This window comes from Rhamphochromis sp. 'chilingali', assembly GCF_963969265.1.
Source record: "Rhamphochromis sp. 'chilingali' genome assembly, chromosome: 13".
In the NCBI taxonomy this organism is placed as follows: domain Eukaryota; kingdom Metazoa; phylum Chordata; class Actinopteri; order Cichliformes; family Cichlidae; genus Rhamphochromis; species Rhamphochromis sp. 'chilingali'.
This window is the reverse complement of record NC_137940.1, coordinates 35,745,340-35,761,907: the sequence shown is the minus strand read 5'-3', so window position 1 is coordinate 35,761,907 and position 16,568 is coordinate 35,745,340. Positions and strand designations below refer to the sequence as shown.

General features: G+C 39.2%; 1 protein-coding gene across 5 annotated transcripts in view; it reads left to right on the top strand.

Moving 5' to 3' along the window:
* diaph2 (diaphanous-related formin 2) overlaps window positions 1-16,568 on the top strand; it is a 373,710-nt gene that overhangs the window by 275,321 nt on the left and 81,821 nt on the right. The gene's annotated exons all lie outside the window — the stretch shown is intronic.

Here is a 16,568-nt window from a genome sequence, read left to right as displayed (position 1 = left end):
GTGTCGTTGCTGATCATGTGCATCCCCTTATGACCACAATGTCATCATTTTTTTCTAGCAGGGTAACATGACACAAAGATCAAATCAACTTCTTTCTTGAGCTTAACACTGACTTCAGTGCATTCAAATGGCCACCAGATCTCAATCATAGGACAAAGAGGAAAACGAAGACTAAGAAGCCAGAACTAACTTGGTGGAAGCACTTCATTTGGCTTTACTGATACATTTTTCTCTTTCCATTACTGTAATGTATGCTAATTACTGAATGGGGTGTTTGTTCAGCAGTTTTGTGATCTCTATCTGTCAGAAGTAATGGGGGCTCACAAAGGCTGTAGAGTTGAGACACAAGCCCCCAGAGAGCCCTATTTCACCAGAGAGGCTATCGCTATGATGTGCACACACATGCACGCTGCACTTTGCTGCTGAATATGATAAAACAGAATAGGATGAGATTGTGCATGCTAGAATATTGATGTAGAGAGGTGGTTTGGTGGGGAGGATGAGAGACCAGAGTGGACCCTGATGAATACCTTGACATGCCCAGTACATCTCTGTGTACTGTATTCAATGACTTAACACAAACTACTGATATTTAGTTTAACCTTTTACTTCCCAGAGTGCAATAATCACAGAACATCACTGTTGCGTCTTCATACAAAAAAATAACATGGTCCTCTGACTAAGAAATTAAAAATCTGCTATTTATATTATACTATGGGGAATCTTTAGTGTATTTTATATCTGTGTTTTTGCGTGTGTCACATTTTTACACAGTGACTGAGTTTTCTCAGTGAAACGTCTTTTGAATTCTTTCACAAGGATAAGTGAATAGAGCTGTGTGCCTTTAAGCTATTGTACATGGCTGTGTTATTAGTTGAATAAGAAAATAGTCTTACTTTACCCCAAAGTTTAGATAGTCGAGTCTTGAGGAGTGCATTGTCATACTGATGAGTTTAGATATCAGTCTGGACTCCTGAGTCTTAGAGAAATCAAAAGGATTTGTTTCCCTGTAGGAAGGATTTTGCCAAACTATCATGAGATAATTCAAATTGGTAGAATTCCTCCCACATCCATACCTCTCTTGATAATTTCCCAACAAGAACAAGTGACGATTGAACAGCAATACTTATTTACAGTAGTTATTGACACCTCTGGGTGATTAGAGAGCCTGAAGTCCTAGGATTTGGACCCACATAGATAATAGTGTGAGTTTCTCAAACCAGTTTAGTCCTCTAATCAAGACACTGTTTTTTCCAGTCCCGGGGCTAGCTTCTAATACAAACTGACAGATGCATTTATACAGGTACCTCCTTTTTGTTGTTCTCTTAGTCTTCAGTCTGATTTAGTTCGCATTTCAAAGGAAGAAGTTCACCGCAGTGTGTTTATGGATGGCCCCTGTCAAAACAGCAACAGTTGGACACTCTGTTGGCTTCAGGCTAGGTTTTTGCACAGGTGCAGAAATCCCCTGCATCAGCACCACACACTTAAGGTTAATAAATGCCTCTTAGTGAAGCAGTTGTTCTGTTATAGAGGGTGAGCTTGAAATACCCCTCACTTGTTTTGTTTTTTGTTAGCGTGTATTTTTTGCGTTTTTATGCTAGACAGTGTAAGTGTTGTTTGGAAAAGTTAACACAGTTCATTACACCTTTATGTGTTTCAGTATGTAAGTCAGATTAATTAGAGAATCATCATGTTTATTTCTGTATGTTTGTGTAAAATAAAACTGGGTTAAAACATGCTGGTGGCAACACGCTGAGTAGCTCCGTATAATGTTTAAAGCAAAAGTACCCCACCCCCCTCGCTGCAAATAAGCTCCCTCTCTTAATCACCACCTTCCTCCAAGCCCCTCATGGCCCACCCCGCCACCCCAACTGAAGTGGTTTCTTTTGCTAATGAAATTCACTGTAAACTGTGTGGCCAATTAGCTAAAACACAGATAAACCACGGAGCCTTTTAATTATCCAAAATTCAGGGGAAACAAGTGTAAATAAGTAGCAGTGCTCCCTGCGTGCTTTAGTTCTGCTAGTGTGCCTTGCACCTTAATGTAAATGTCCAAATAAATAAAGATAACCACTCAGATTTAGAAAGAATGAGTCAGTCACAAGAATAAATAGTAATTCCTCACTTTGAACGTGGCATCTCAGCAGACATACTGATTTTTGACAAGCAGACAAATGACTTATCTGAGCTGCAAAAAGTTGTGAAAATGTGTTATAATTCTCAAGATGCCAGCACGCTTCTCCATAGAAGTATGAACCCTGTTCAGAATAAACAGTATACATTCTTGTGCGAGCTGTTCTCATCAATGCTGGGATGTTCACTGTTCTCCCAGCACTGCACTGGGTGCTGTTGGTCTACAGAGAGCAAGGCTGCAATAAAAAACAAGATAAAAAGCTATATTTCTGAAGAGGTTTATGAATGAAATATAACATGTGTTGTTGCATTTGTTTTTATCTTCTGAGCTTTATAAATATGGGTGTTGCTGAATTATTAGTGTGTTTAAGAAAAAGACAAATAGTGTATGTCTGTGAAGGTTCTCAGTCATCCAGGTCATAGTAGTCAAAGGAGCTTGCAAAGAAAAGCGTCTGGACTTCTTTAAGTTGCTTGAAGACGTTTCACCTCCGAGAAGCTTCTTCAGTTCTAAGGTCAAATGGTGGAGAGTCCCAGATATAAACCTAGTGGGAGTGACCCCCCACAGAGGGACAAAGAACCCCCTGATGATCCTCTAATCACCTGAGCCAAGGTGTGAAACTGGGTGTGGGTCACAATCAGCCAGAGTTTCGGGTGAGCTCATTGTGAAACCTGGCCCCACCTTATCATGCGAATTCCTGAGGTCAGATGGCCCAGGATGTGAGTGGGCGTTAAGGCGTCTGGGGAGGGAACTCAAAATAGTGTAGGCACTATTTCTATAGACTAATAGCTAACATGCGCTATAGTGCACTGAGGTGTTTTACTTTCTGCTCAGATTTAGTCAAACGCTTCAAAACCACTTTACAATACAGGTGGATCCAGGCGGGAAAAAATAGTTCTTTAATGGCAGTCACCTGATTACCAGCTGAATATGGTTTTCATTTACTGTAGGTGAAAAACAGGAAGCAACTGAAGTAAATATAAAACTTCACAAGGTCTGAAACTCAGCATTCGGTGATGTACACGGGTTCCAAACTGCTTTGCATCACTGACTGCAAAGAACGTGTATCCATGTCTTAATCCTGATATTTAAAATGGCATTAGGTTACGCGGCAACTTACACATCAAAAATTAAGATAATGGTAAAGTTTCTGTTAGGGTTAGACAGGAGTAGTTAGGTTAATTATCCAGGTAATGAATGCAAGTCAATGTGATGTCCTCTTAGGTGTTGTTGGTAACATGATCAGTAACATCACTCTGTGACACCCATAATGTGTCAACTGGGAACTTGCCAAACACTTTTATACCAATGGGACCTATGTGACTTTCTACATGCAAGAACACAAGACTCTAATGACATTTATATGCAATGTAAACAAAATGTCGTATTGGAATTTCATCTTTCTAAGCTACCAGAATAATTTCAGTTAATGGAAAATCCAAAATAAATGTAGTCAAGTTACAAATTACAAATTGCAAAATAGAAATACACAGATTATTGTCAACATAAAGGATCGTGCTTCACTTGGCTTTTCTGTCGCCAGTCGTGTTTACTGCCAGACCATTTCTGTGCTCTCTAGTCATACGAGAGAATTTCCTCGGAGTTTGCCAATCAGTATCTTGTTAGGCTGTGACACTTGGCCTGATGTGGCAGCTTCATTAACCAGCAGAGTAAGCTTGCTGATAGACTCCCTGGACTGTAGACTCTAGATGCAGGAACGGATGTGGTACTGGAGTATGGGAGGTACCGCCATGATGTACTGGGGATATACTTGTGGACTGATAAGCCCTCATGCCCTATCAGTCTTGTAGGGTCTCCTCAGCGGTATGTTGTATCCTGTTGGGTTTCCGGCATACTCTCTGGAGTCCAAATCACTTTTTTGCATCCCTGCTGAATACATTTATTATAATGTTTGTTTAAAGTTCACATATAGCACAAAGACTCAAGTACTAATCATAAAAAGCTGTCATGTTCTGAATAGAAAATGATTTGTTTAGTTAATCGGTTTTATCATCATGTTTCCATGCGTTGCTCAGCTGCTCTATAGCTTTGCCACTATTGACCCAGGTCTCCGCTGATTATTTCTGCTCTACTGAAAGCCAGGCTAAGGACCCAGTGGCAGAGGCTTCAATCTGCACCTCATTACTTCCCCAAAAGGCCTGGGCTTAGTGCAGGGTAATAGACAGAGGCCCAGTCGCCCTCATTTGTCATGGGCTCCTGGGTTTGATGCAAAGCCCCCCTTGAGCACTTGTTGCTGAGCTCTAATCCTGCAGTAGACACCAACCACGCTTCTCTGCTTAGCCATCCCCGCTCTCTACCGTCATGGCTCATGATTTCACTTTCATTTGATGTTTTAATGAAATCCCGGAGACTCAGGTAAATGGCAGGCCCATTGTTGGCAAATTATTCTATCAAATGCAAGTGGATGGGAAACGTGACTAGAGTTATTTGTCTAGTAAATTTGAGCCACTGAGGGTGTACAATGCTTGTTTTGTTTTCATGTGAACACACAATATAAGACATTTGGAGTTAAATGACATAGGTTGACTTAAAAAAGATGGTTTGCATGTTTTGAATAACTGTTTGTTATGTCTATTCACTTAGCTTATATGACAACTAATAGCAATGTTACATCTACTATAGCAGAATTTATATGTGAAATAAGTAGCTTTTAATGCTGGCAAGTAGATCACAAAGCAAACCTTTGTACAAAGCTTTTTAATTATTCCAGTGTAGACCAGTATATTACTTTGTAGTATTAATTGCTACAAAAAGGCCTGAGTATCCTTAGCAGAGTATGCAGGTTTAAAGTCACTGCAAAATGTAAATCATTCCAAAGTTTGAGTACTTACTGTCCCCGAGTAATGTTATTACTTTCTTGCTGTTGCTGTCCAAGGGATATATTGTTGTACAACTGTTTGCTACTGGGTCTCTATTGATTTATAACTTGTGGCTAGCTTTCCTCTCCCCTGACAAAACCCACGGATCGCTGCCTCTGCATGACTGTGGGACATCTCTCTGGCAGCATGCTTGTACGTATGACCCCAAAAATCATTTGCCAAACTTATTGACTGGATTTGCTTTCTTTAGAGCAATTACTTGTTCATTATGCAAATAAAGTGCACTAATTGCTTCACATTTGCTAATTGATCATAAGATTCGTTATATGTTTGACATTACAGTTGACTCTTTCAGGAAGATTTTGTCTCCAGCAGTTTAAGCAGTGCATTTTGTGAATAAATTAATGACAGCAAATAACACAGTGGGCCATTTCCCTGGCATGTCACTGTGCACTCAGCTCTGCAAATTTGAGACACAATAGAAAAGTCGGAGGAGAAAGAGATCGCTAATTAAAATGAATCTGTGACAGTCAGAAACACTAACAGTTACAAACGGCAATCTGATGGTAGTCAACAGGGGATTCTCCATTAATTGGCAAAATGAGGCTCATCAATCACACAGAGGGGGAGTGCTGCACAGACAGTATCCTGTCAGAGTCACCCACTGTGGGGGGAGCAGCATGACGTTTGTCTCAGGGACAGAGTCATGTAGAGAAGGAACAGTTTCTTCTCATCGCTCTCTCTTTCTCGCTCTCTCTCGCTTCTTTTTCTTTCTTTCTCACTCCCTCTCTCGCCCAACTCTCTTTCTCACCACATGTGGCTCTCAGTAGACATCTCACCAACTCATTCTGACAGGCTTTGTTTTTCCTTGTCGCATTTCAAATGGGGATTGGCTGGCATTCACTGCCAGTCAAGGCCGAGACAGAATTGTCAAAACACCGTGTTGAATTCCAGCTTTTGGAGGATATTCTTTGCTGATGACATGTGCTGAGAGGCTTGTAACTCCATGCTACCTCGTCACATTCAGGCAAAAATGCAGGTACTGCTGATTTTCTATACAAAAGACCTTGATCATGTTGCTGTATTAAAACTTTTTAACCAGTACTGACAGCTATGTCTGAAGACTTAATTGGCATGTATGACTTCCTGCCTACAATGTAAGTGTTCACAAAGCACAGGGTTAATCTTTAAAATCTGCATGACCTTAAAATGACAGTAAAATCTTTGTTCGGTACGATCGGTAAGCACTGATGCCCCTATGATTGAGTAAGCCAAACAAATGCCAGGGAACATAGTAATGTGCCTCTGCAGGCCAATAAATGTGCCCAGGCAGTGACTGGTTGTTTTGTCAATTGAACCAATCAATGTGCTGCGCCTCTTCTTTGTCACTCACTTAGTTTAAGGTGCTTGCATGCAAAGTGTGACTTGAAATAGTTCTGTGAGTCTATTTTTTAAACTTAATATATCTGGTATAGGGCTGTTCGATATAACGATATATATCGGATGACGATATAAAAACGTCTATTGTTTCATTTTACGCTATCGTTTGTTTCATGGTGTCGCAAAATACCAAGCGCCTGTTTTTATGCCTTGTGGTTAGCAACAACGACGGTAACAGCATCGCGTGTCCGTTTGTTTATGTTCCACATAAACCTTTCACAATAAAGCTCAAGATCCTGTTGAGACTTTTCAAAATAAACTGAATCACGTGAAAACGTATTATTGACGGATGAGAAGCAAAAAAAGAGCTGTCAGGTGCTAAAAAATAAACCTCAGAGTCAAACGTTAGAACAGGCTTTTCCCCGCAGCACGCCGTGTAATAAATACAAAGAAAACGGCGGCCGTTACAACTTATGTCTAAAAATGTATCGTTTCAGCATCGGTTAAAACTCGAGCTACATGACGCACAGCTGGAAACACTTCACGCAAGTCGAGATTCACAGAATTTACAGAAAATGTTACATTGTTGTGATTTATATCGTTATCGGACGATAGAATTCTTATATCGGGATATGAGATTTTGTTCACATCGCACAGCCCTAATCTGGTATAGATTGCCATAAATGACAGACCATACTGTTATATGAGATGCGCAGGTAACTGTATATTGATACCATGATTACTTATTTGCGGTGAATCAAATCAAATCAGCAATATGTGAGAAATGTTACTCAAATGGAGTATAACCAACTGCATCTACAGCTTTAATCAACAGGTCTAATATACTTCTTGTCCAAGCAACAGTCATGGCTGTGTTATTTATTCATTAATTTTTTATTAACAATACACTACCAGTTAATTGGTAGGTGTGTTTCATCCCTGCATAAGATGATAGGTTGAGATAAGTTGTCCCCTAAAAGTCCTTCTGGTTGGGCTGATGATTAATAGGTCAGTTTTCTGTGAAGTGGGACCTTTTGTTAGTCCTCAGTATTTTTTCATTGGATGATGCAGGCAGCACGGTGGCACGGTGGTTAGCACTGCTGCCGCACAGCAAGAAGGTCCTGAGTTCAATTCCACCATCAGGCCAGGGTCTTTCTGTGTGGAGTTTGCATGTTCTCCCCGTGTTTGCGTGGGTTCTCTCCGGGTACTCCGGCTTCCTCCCACCGTCCAAAGACATGCAGCTTGTGGGGATAGGTTAATTGGTTAATCCAAATTGTCACTAGGTGTGAATGCGAGTGTGAATGGTTGTCTGTCCTTGTGTGTTAGCCCTGCGACAGACTGGCGACCTGTCCAGGGTGTACCCCGCCTTTCGCCCTATGACAGCTGGGATAGGCTCCAGCGCCCCCCGCGACCCTGAAAAGGATAAGCGGAAGCGAATGGATGGATGGATGGATGATGCGATATCATTTTAGGAGATAAAATCCTTGAACCCACTGGGATTAACTCCAATAGCAAAGATATTCAAATAATAATGGACATGTTGCAAAAATGTTTTAAATGGCTTCCATCTTCTTTTCTATTTTCTGTCTTTTTCTCACTATCCCACTCACAGTGTATTCTTTTAGCCTCTTAAGCCGTGCAATTTAACAGCATGGGACTGTGTGAGATGCATCTAGTACCTTGACCTTGAAATGACTTTTTGTGTTGACGATTTATACTTGATCCCTGGACTTTTTCCTTTGATGTGTTGCAGCTTTCTTTCATAACTTAAAAACACTGGTTAGGAACTGTAGCGACAAAATATAACTTTCTTTCAACAGCAACTTTCAAGGACCCTCATGCAGGTCGGAAAAATATGAAAAAATGTCCTCGAATTTTTGCAGATTTTGTTTTTTTAGAGCTTACAAAATTAATTGAAAATACAAATAGGAGGTATTAAATTTTTATTCAAAATTTTGCAGACTGGAACATTTTAAAATGTACGTTTTGCTGTTGTTGTTATATCCCAGGAGCTGTTGTGTCATTGGTTTGTGACAGTACCTGGCAAGAAATAGGTATAAATGTTTTACAGGTTTTTTAAATAACACTTTGATCAACAAAACGTAAGCTTTTCATAATGCGTTTTGTGTCTTTTGCTTATCCCAAAAGTAAAATTCAAACACGCATATTCCCTTTTTTAATGTTTCTTCTTGTATATTCCAATCATTTTCTTTGTACACTTCATTTGGACACTTTTATATATCCAAGATTTGGATTGAAAGCTTTGTAAGACAAGATAGATAGCAAGCAAGGTTAACTGAAAGGACACATCCATTAGTGTTTTTTAACACAGCAAGGTGGTGACAAAGTGTTGTTCCACCGTAACACTTTGTCGCGACTTTTACCAACACACCCAAAAACCTTTTTTTGTAAAAGTCCAATCGAACAGCATTTTCATCTGTAGGGAGCAGATTATGCCATCTATAATTGTGATTGAAAACTGGTCGGAAAGGTTTCCATATTGTTTCTAGAGGCAAGTTGAAACCCGATGTAGCAAAATAAAGAATTATTTCAGCCATTTGAATGACTGACTGCAGTTTCCATGCGCTCTATGCTCTTGAGGCACATTTGTGATGGATAGTACAGCAGAGGTTATGATGCCTCAAGCTTGTTTGATGCAGTGGTTATATTCTTCAACTTCTGTGAACAAGGTCATGGTGCTCCTTTTGCAATAAAAATCTATTTTCATGTACTCCATTGCTCTATTCCTACACTTTGCATGAGGAAATCGAATTTTTTAGAATGTAATTTATAAATGTGGCCAACTTGTACACTGTCCATCTGTTTAATAAGCCTTTGTTCCAGGTGATAAACAGTAAATACATATTAATTGATGTGATGGTTATAAAGAGGACTGTAGCAACTATTTTTGTCATAAATGTTATTGTATTATTACTGCTAATATAATTATATTTAGGATTGTTGCTGGATTTTCACAAAAAAGTATTGACAACACAATACTACTATGCTATAGTGGTTTCTGTGTCACCCAGGTTTTTAGCCTTTTTACAACATTCATTTCAACAAATTAGTCTACAGTATAATTTTGCATTATATTAAATATTGCACTAAATTTTCATCATATACTGTGTGTTAGTTGGTCCACAGCAGGGTTCTTCTTTTATCCAACTTCCCAAAATCCAAGGAACAAATCTAAATTAAATTTAAATGTAAATTTAATTAACTGTATTGTACTTTAGTTTTTCACACATAACAGTGACCCTTTTTAAGGCATAAAAATAATGTTAAGCATGGAATCATAATTTTTATTAAACAGTTACTATGGTTTGAATTGCCATGGGTAGGAATGAAGCATGTGTGCTTCTGTGCTTCAGATCATTGAGAGTAATCGTAGTTTAAGCCTCACAGTAATATTTGTAGTGTTACATGACCTGTTTGAATTGTGGTAACACTAAAATGATTTGAACTAACAAAGGTTACCAGGTGACTACAGGTCAGGTATGTCTGTTGCACCAGCTGAAAATTAGGGCAGCAATGAAGTGTCTCCATTATTGTGTTTTTCTAGCTTGTCTCGCAATAAAGGCCTCCTGAAACAAAAAACATTTAGCAGCTTTTCCATAACTCATATCTCAGAGATCTGTATAGGCTAATGTCTGGAAAGATTTTGGGATAAAGGACAGCATATGAATTCCACTCTTTTATTAAATCCCTAACCCCATCCATAAAGCCAGATTTATAAAGTGCTATCCTAACTGACAAGACGAGGCGGCAGTCCCAACATACACAGGGCTATAATATCTTTTGCAGAGTCATGGAGTCCCGATCTTAATGCCATGAAGTCATTCTGAGGAAGAGCAGAGGCAACTGAGATAGTCCAAATGTACAGAAGAACATTGGCAAGCCTCCCAAAAGGACTGGAACAACATACCTTTTAAGCACCTTGAAAAACTACGCGAAAGTGTGTGTAGGAGAGTGCTATATTGATTTAAAGTATTGATTTTATTTGGCTGCATAAAACTTTTACACACGGTAGTATGTGTGAGTGTGAATATGCATGTCTATTTAAGGGTTTATCAGTGATAGTTGTAGAGAGCCAGTAATGTCATTAGGCATCTTGTTATCACTGGTGAGAGAGAGAGACTGTAGGAGGGGTTTTGCAGTGCTCTGTTACACAGAACTATCAGAGAATGGCAGTCATTGTGTGTGTGTGTGTGTGTGTGTGTGTGTGTGTGTGTGTGTGTGTGTGTGTGTGTGTGTGTGTGTGTGTGTGTGTGTGTGTGTAGGGTGGTGTTTAAGGCAAGCTTGAAATGTGTATACATGAGATAGCTGGAAGGCAGTGTGAAATGATAGCTGTGAATAAGACATTTTCCATTGAAGTGATTAAAATGATTGAGGACAGCAGCGAACTCATTCATCTCTGAGCAAGGTGATGAGGGACATTCTGTACGTGTGGGTATCTGGGAGAAAGTGCCTCTGTGCGTTCATTTATATGCGCAAGCGTTTGTGTGTTTTCGTGTCACAGATGTAGAACAACTTGTGAAATGGGACTGGCATGGAGGCGGCCCGAGAGATGTGGAGCGATGCCCACAGGAGGGCCATGTCTTTTCACTACATCTGAAAAGACAGCCAAATATTTATCATCACCCCACCATAGCCTACACTGGGTGGTTTAATTTGACCTTCATCAAAACAAAGTAAACAGTTCCCCATTTCTAGCCTCGGTGCCTGTTATTTTCTTGCTATTTCATTTCCATGTGTGTGTGTTTTTCTAAAACAGTAATCTTAAAAGAAGAGTAGCACTAGTTTAATGGAAGTTCCTTTAGATTTCCATGAATGTGATTAAATTTGAGTTTAATCAGTCTCTCTCCGCTTTAATTACTTGGACGGATGGGGCAGGATGTCTTGTGTTTGTGTGTTAGTGTGTGTGCGTTAGTGTGTGTGCGTGTGTCCCTGCCTTCTTGTGATTGATGATTTTATACATTTTAACATTTTTATCAACTAGATCTTTTCTTGTAGGAAAGGTTAAACTGCACCCTGCACTTTAAATCTAAGTAGAGCTGGCTACGGTGTTTTTGTTGGCTACATATAACCACTCTTAAGCACATAAGAGAATTTCCAACCCACTTTGCAATGGCAGCCTTGTGAAAGACTTGATTTGAGGTCTGTACATTCATGTTTCCCTTCACTCTCTCTCTTTGAGTCTCTGCTTCTTCCATCAACGGTTCTAATCTCCTGAACGGCATCCACACTCACTGTTCATCCCCTGCTTTTAGGATTGGTTTCACACAGTGATCCCCTCGCTGACCAGACAGACGACTCGACAATTAACCTCCAAGGCTGACCTGAAATATCTCAAACCTTCTCCCCTCAGCATCCTTATTGGCCTATAATAGATTTCTAACAGGTGGAAAAAGGAGGATTGAATTTCACCCATCTAACCCCCAGGCTGTGTGCAGAAACACAGTTCAGTTTGTTGTCTTTTCCCCCTTCTCGCTAAATACGACAGTTGGGAATGGGGACACATAGTACCAGTGTGTTAGGAATGCCTTTAAACTTTGTGGCATTCTTTGTGTAATTATTGCTAAATGTGTCTCCATTTCCAGGCTTTTCCTTCTGGTTATTGTGCTAATACCGTTAAAGCACTCTAATAGAGCTGGTTAGGCTAAAACTGCATTCCCATGAAGGAGATTAGTTCCTGTGTTATTTACTGTCACTTTGGCCATTATTCCATGGTATACAGCTGATGTAGCATCTGTTCCCTACCTTTTTGGTTCATCATCCGACACAGTGCAGTGAATGTGCCCTGCTGTGATGTAGACACAGGTTGCAAATCCGCTGAATCCCAGCTCTTTAGTCTTTTGACTGAAGCTCAGTGGCACGCTTTGTGATCTTTCAGTGCACTACTTTGGCACTCTGTGTTGGGCTTCTATTGTTGTGTTTTAAATGCACAATTATAGTGCAATTATAAGAGTTTAAGTCGAACTGTAGCATGTGACTGCATGCGTAGATGGTCATTCTGTTGGTAGTAGAGGGTGAGAGCATGTGTAACCAGTAAGGTAATGATTCATAAGACAGCCAGTAGGACTTATCCACTAATAGATCTCTAGGGAGATAACCTAATCCCCCAACAATATCTCCTTATCATATTACAAGTGAACTCTGTACCGAATGGGCTTTTCTATCCACAAATGAATACTAAGCCTTATACTTACCTTTAAGCTTATTAGATTTGATCTGAAACAGAACAGTATCAAGTATTCTCCCTGATGCCAGACTGATCAGAGATAATAATCCTTTCTGAGATTAGTTTTAATTTCACAGTCTACTGATTGCCATGATTTTATATGAAATAAAGTTGTGTTTTTTTCAGATACGTACTGTGAGGAAGCGATTCTGCGCTGGAGATTTGCTACATACTGTAGGACAGTAGATGTGTAATCTGTTCATTGAGCGCTTTTGTCGTCTTCAGAGATCACAAGAGGGAGCGCGTTGGCTCACTGGCAAATGAAAGTCAGACTTCTTTTTCTGTGTGCAGATTGGAGATTTGTAGTAATGCCCATCTTTAACTTTTTGTCTGCTTTCACAGAGATGACACGATTTGCACAAGATTTGTCCCTCCTCTTACTTGTCAGTTACTCTTCCTGTCTCCCTCAGCCATCGTTTGCTTGCCTCTCCTTTTGCCTCTCTACCCATTCTGCTCAGATTGACTAAGCATTTAAGAGGGTTTCTAACTCTTTTCATGATTCTGAGTGATTGTATAAATGAGAAGATGAGCTGAGCAGAGAAGATTTTCTGAACACTCCCAGGGCATATAGTGGATTTTTGGACCCTTCAAAAAAAGAAAAAGATGCAATGAGTCAATTCTTTGTAAATGAACAATGTTATACTCTCTCATTCTTGTTGCAAATAGAAGGAAAAGCAAAATTTCAGGCTAATTCTACAACCCCACCCCTTTATTATCTTTTTTTTTCTTTTGGTACATTTGTGCCATCATTTCGTAAATGTGAATACAAACAATTATATGTTATACCTCAGAACTAAAAAGGAATTAATTGCTCATTAAAACCGTTGCAGAGCTGCAGAATTACACTTGAATTGATTGTGTATGTAGTATTTGCCCAGCATACTAGAATTTACAGTCTCCAAACGATCCTACAGTACACTGTCATTAATGTTTTTGGCAGTAATTGCATTGGAAGTATATTTATTTTTACAATCTTTCCTGCTCACAATTATTACATTTGAATGTTCTATCCTTGAGTTTTTCGTCCTTTTGTGTGCGTATTTGTAATGGCTTTAGATCCTTTTGTTCTTTTGATGTCAGTTTTTTCATCTAAACACCAGTTTCTCTACTTGGTGCCGTGTAAAGGCAGGGACGAGACTTTCCTTTGCTGTTCTGTGCTTATCTGGAGTTTATTTATTTCAGTCTGGATGCGTTTCTCACTGGAGCACAGATAACTAGTCAATACAGGAAGGGTTACAACAAGGTTAATTCAGCACTTATTGAAATTTTACAGATGAATTATTGTATTGTCCCACCACCTGTTTTTTTTTCTCCATAACAATGCCGATTTATAATCGAGTCACTTTATACATTTCAGTGTTTTTGTCAAGAGATTTATTCTAAAAGACACTTCTTCAGCTGAGAGTCAGAGAGTAGAAACACACACGCTGCAGTATTTATTTGCAAGGGCAGTCACAGAGCGCTCGCACCCGAGAGTGTGGCCCAAGGACTCGCACTCTGCCACTGCCTTGCTTCTTTATTTATACACAAAAGTAATACAATAGTGATGCGTATGCATGTGTATATGTGCGTGTGTTTGATTCTGGAGGACGCGGCCCCTCTTCTTGTTAGGGAGCGCAGATAAGAGTGTCCAGCTCTCCTCTTCCTGGTAGGGAGCATGTGCAGTTCAGCTCTTATTATCACTGTGGGAAGAAACTTACAAAAGACAACAGAACAAGTCTTGTTGTGAACAACAGTCTAAGTTATGAGGGGCCGTACAAGCCAAAATTAATTATTTCACTCTCACACACATACATTCTTCTTTCACACACATTTACTTTCATTCTCACATAGTTTGATTTTAATTTTTATATTTAGATATTTTTATTCTCATGTTTACACATATTTAACATGCACATTGCAATATTGTGCTCTCTTGTACATGTATTTTAATGTACATATTTACAAATTTTCACTCTGACCTACATGCATTTTCATTTATGCGTTCCTACATTTTGCTCTCATTTACATGCATTCAATATGCATTTAATCTCACAAATAATATATGTATGTAAGAAGAGAATGCATACATGTCTGAAGAAAATATAGTATGAATAATGTATGTGAATGAAAGAGTAGAGTGGAAACGGAAGGCTGGGTGTCTGTACCGCTGTGATTGGCTGAGACGCGCGGGTCACTTTCAAGTGTCTGACAGCATGGAGGGGGGAGAAGAAACTCGAGTTCTTCAGCGAGCTGTCTATGGCGTTATTTTTGTGCCACTATTCTGAGCGCACGTAAAAACAATTTGAGCGCAAGTCAAAAAAAATTTGCAGGTGCAAGTGTTGCATTTTGAGGAGAAATTTATTTTGAGCGAAGAAAAGCTGGATTTGAGTGAACAAAATTCATTGCTGCGTGCAAAAAATGTATTTCAGTGTTTCCTATTATCCACACACACACACAACAGGGCAAATGCCCGGTGGGCCGAACTACTAAGTACAATTCTCCATTGACAGTTTTGATGCAGCACGGAGAAATGCATGTACTTATATGTAGCTTCAAGTTTATTTCCGTTTTTATTTTGGGAGTAGTTAAAATGATTTTTATAACTACATGCATATCATATCATTTCAAAAAGAGCTTTAAAAAAAGTAATTTAATAAGCTGGGAATAGCTTTTGTGCCCTGATGACTACAATCCTGTTTCCAAAACAAACAAAGAAAAGAAAGTGTGAAACCCAGAAGTCAACATCCAGGGCTCATTTTATTTATTTATTTTAATTTTAATTTTTTAATGTAACACAAAAATCCCCAAAACTCAATTTCCTCTAATGGCCTCTTGAGGCTTGCTCAATATGCCCGATCACCGACTTTACAGTGATTAATTTCTTTAGAAGTCATGTGTTCAGATTTTAGTAAGGCAAAATTTAGGGCACCACTGCTTAGATTGGCTACATTGACAGTTAGATTGACAGCTAGACATCTGTGACACAAAAAGCCAATTGTTGTCTGCTACCTCTCACTTTGCTAATCAGAGTCACTGATTTGGAGTTTTTCTCCACGTTTGTGCTTCCGCTGCCTTTCGGAGCATTTTCAATGGTGCGATCTGACAAAAATACAGTTTGTTGTGTGGTCCAAGAAGTTTTTTCATCATTTTTTTTCTTTACTTCTGAAATACTTAGCCTCCCTAGGCAATTTTATCTCGTTACTAATTAATCTAATTATTTGTGAAAGATTCTGCCAGGTGTTCCTGAAGTATTTTTATTTAGTAACTTTTATTTTATTTTTTTTTGCTCCATGTTTTTTTTTATCATATTGTTTTAATATAAACCATAATGTATTGTTTGAAAACTGGGTTGCTGTTATAATTAGAGCAATGGATCTCAGCTATACATAGGACCCCCCAAGAAGCCAACTTCTAATATATTTCTTTATCCCCTCTTGCTCGCCCACCCTCATCCCAATCAGGCCTCTAAGAAATACCAAGTCCAAAAATCTGAGATGCAGAAATGACTCTTTATATAACAAACTCACAGTTGTATACTGTTTGTCTATATGCAAACTGTGATGAAGCATCACGTGCAAATTTTTAGAGGTCACTTTGCCTTATCAATAAGCAGGAAATCCCTGTGTGTTGCTACCTGCAAAGTCTATGCAGCTGTATTGGATTACAATGCATAAACAGGTGCTGTGCTTCAATCCATGTTTATTTTCAGGGAGCGTATCTGTCTCACTTGCAGTGGTTTTTCATTTAGGGCATAGAATCTAGGTTTCCTTTGAAATGCACTTTTGGAATTGTGCCAGCGTCATCTTGTGCTGCTTAATTCTCCGTTTCACATTCTCAGATAATGACAGGATTTTGTATTGACTGTCAAAACTGTTCTTATTCCAGCTCTTGTTTCATTACATGGCGTCGGTGTGCGTTCAATAGGTCGCTACACAAGTTTGATTCATGATCGTTCCACACTGCTTGATATTAGTGCAGCATCAAAGCTAGA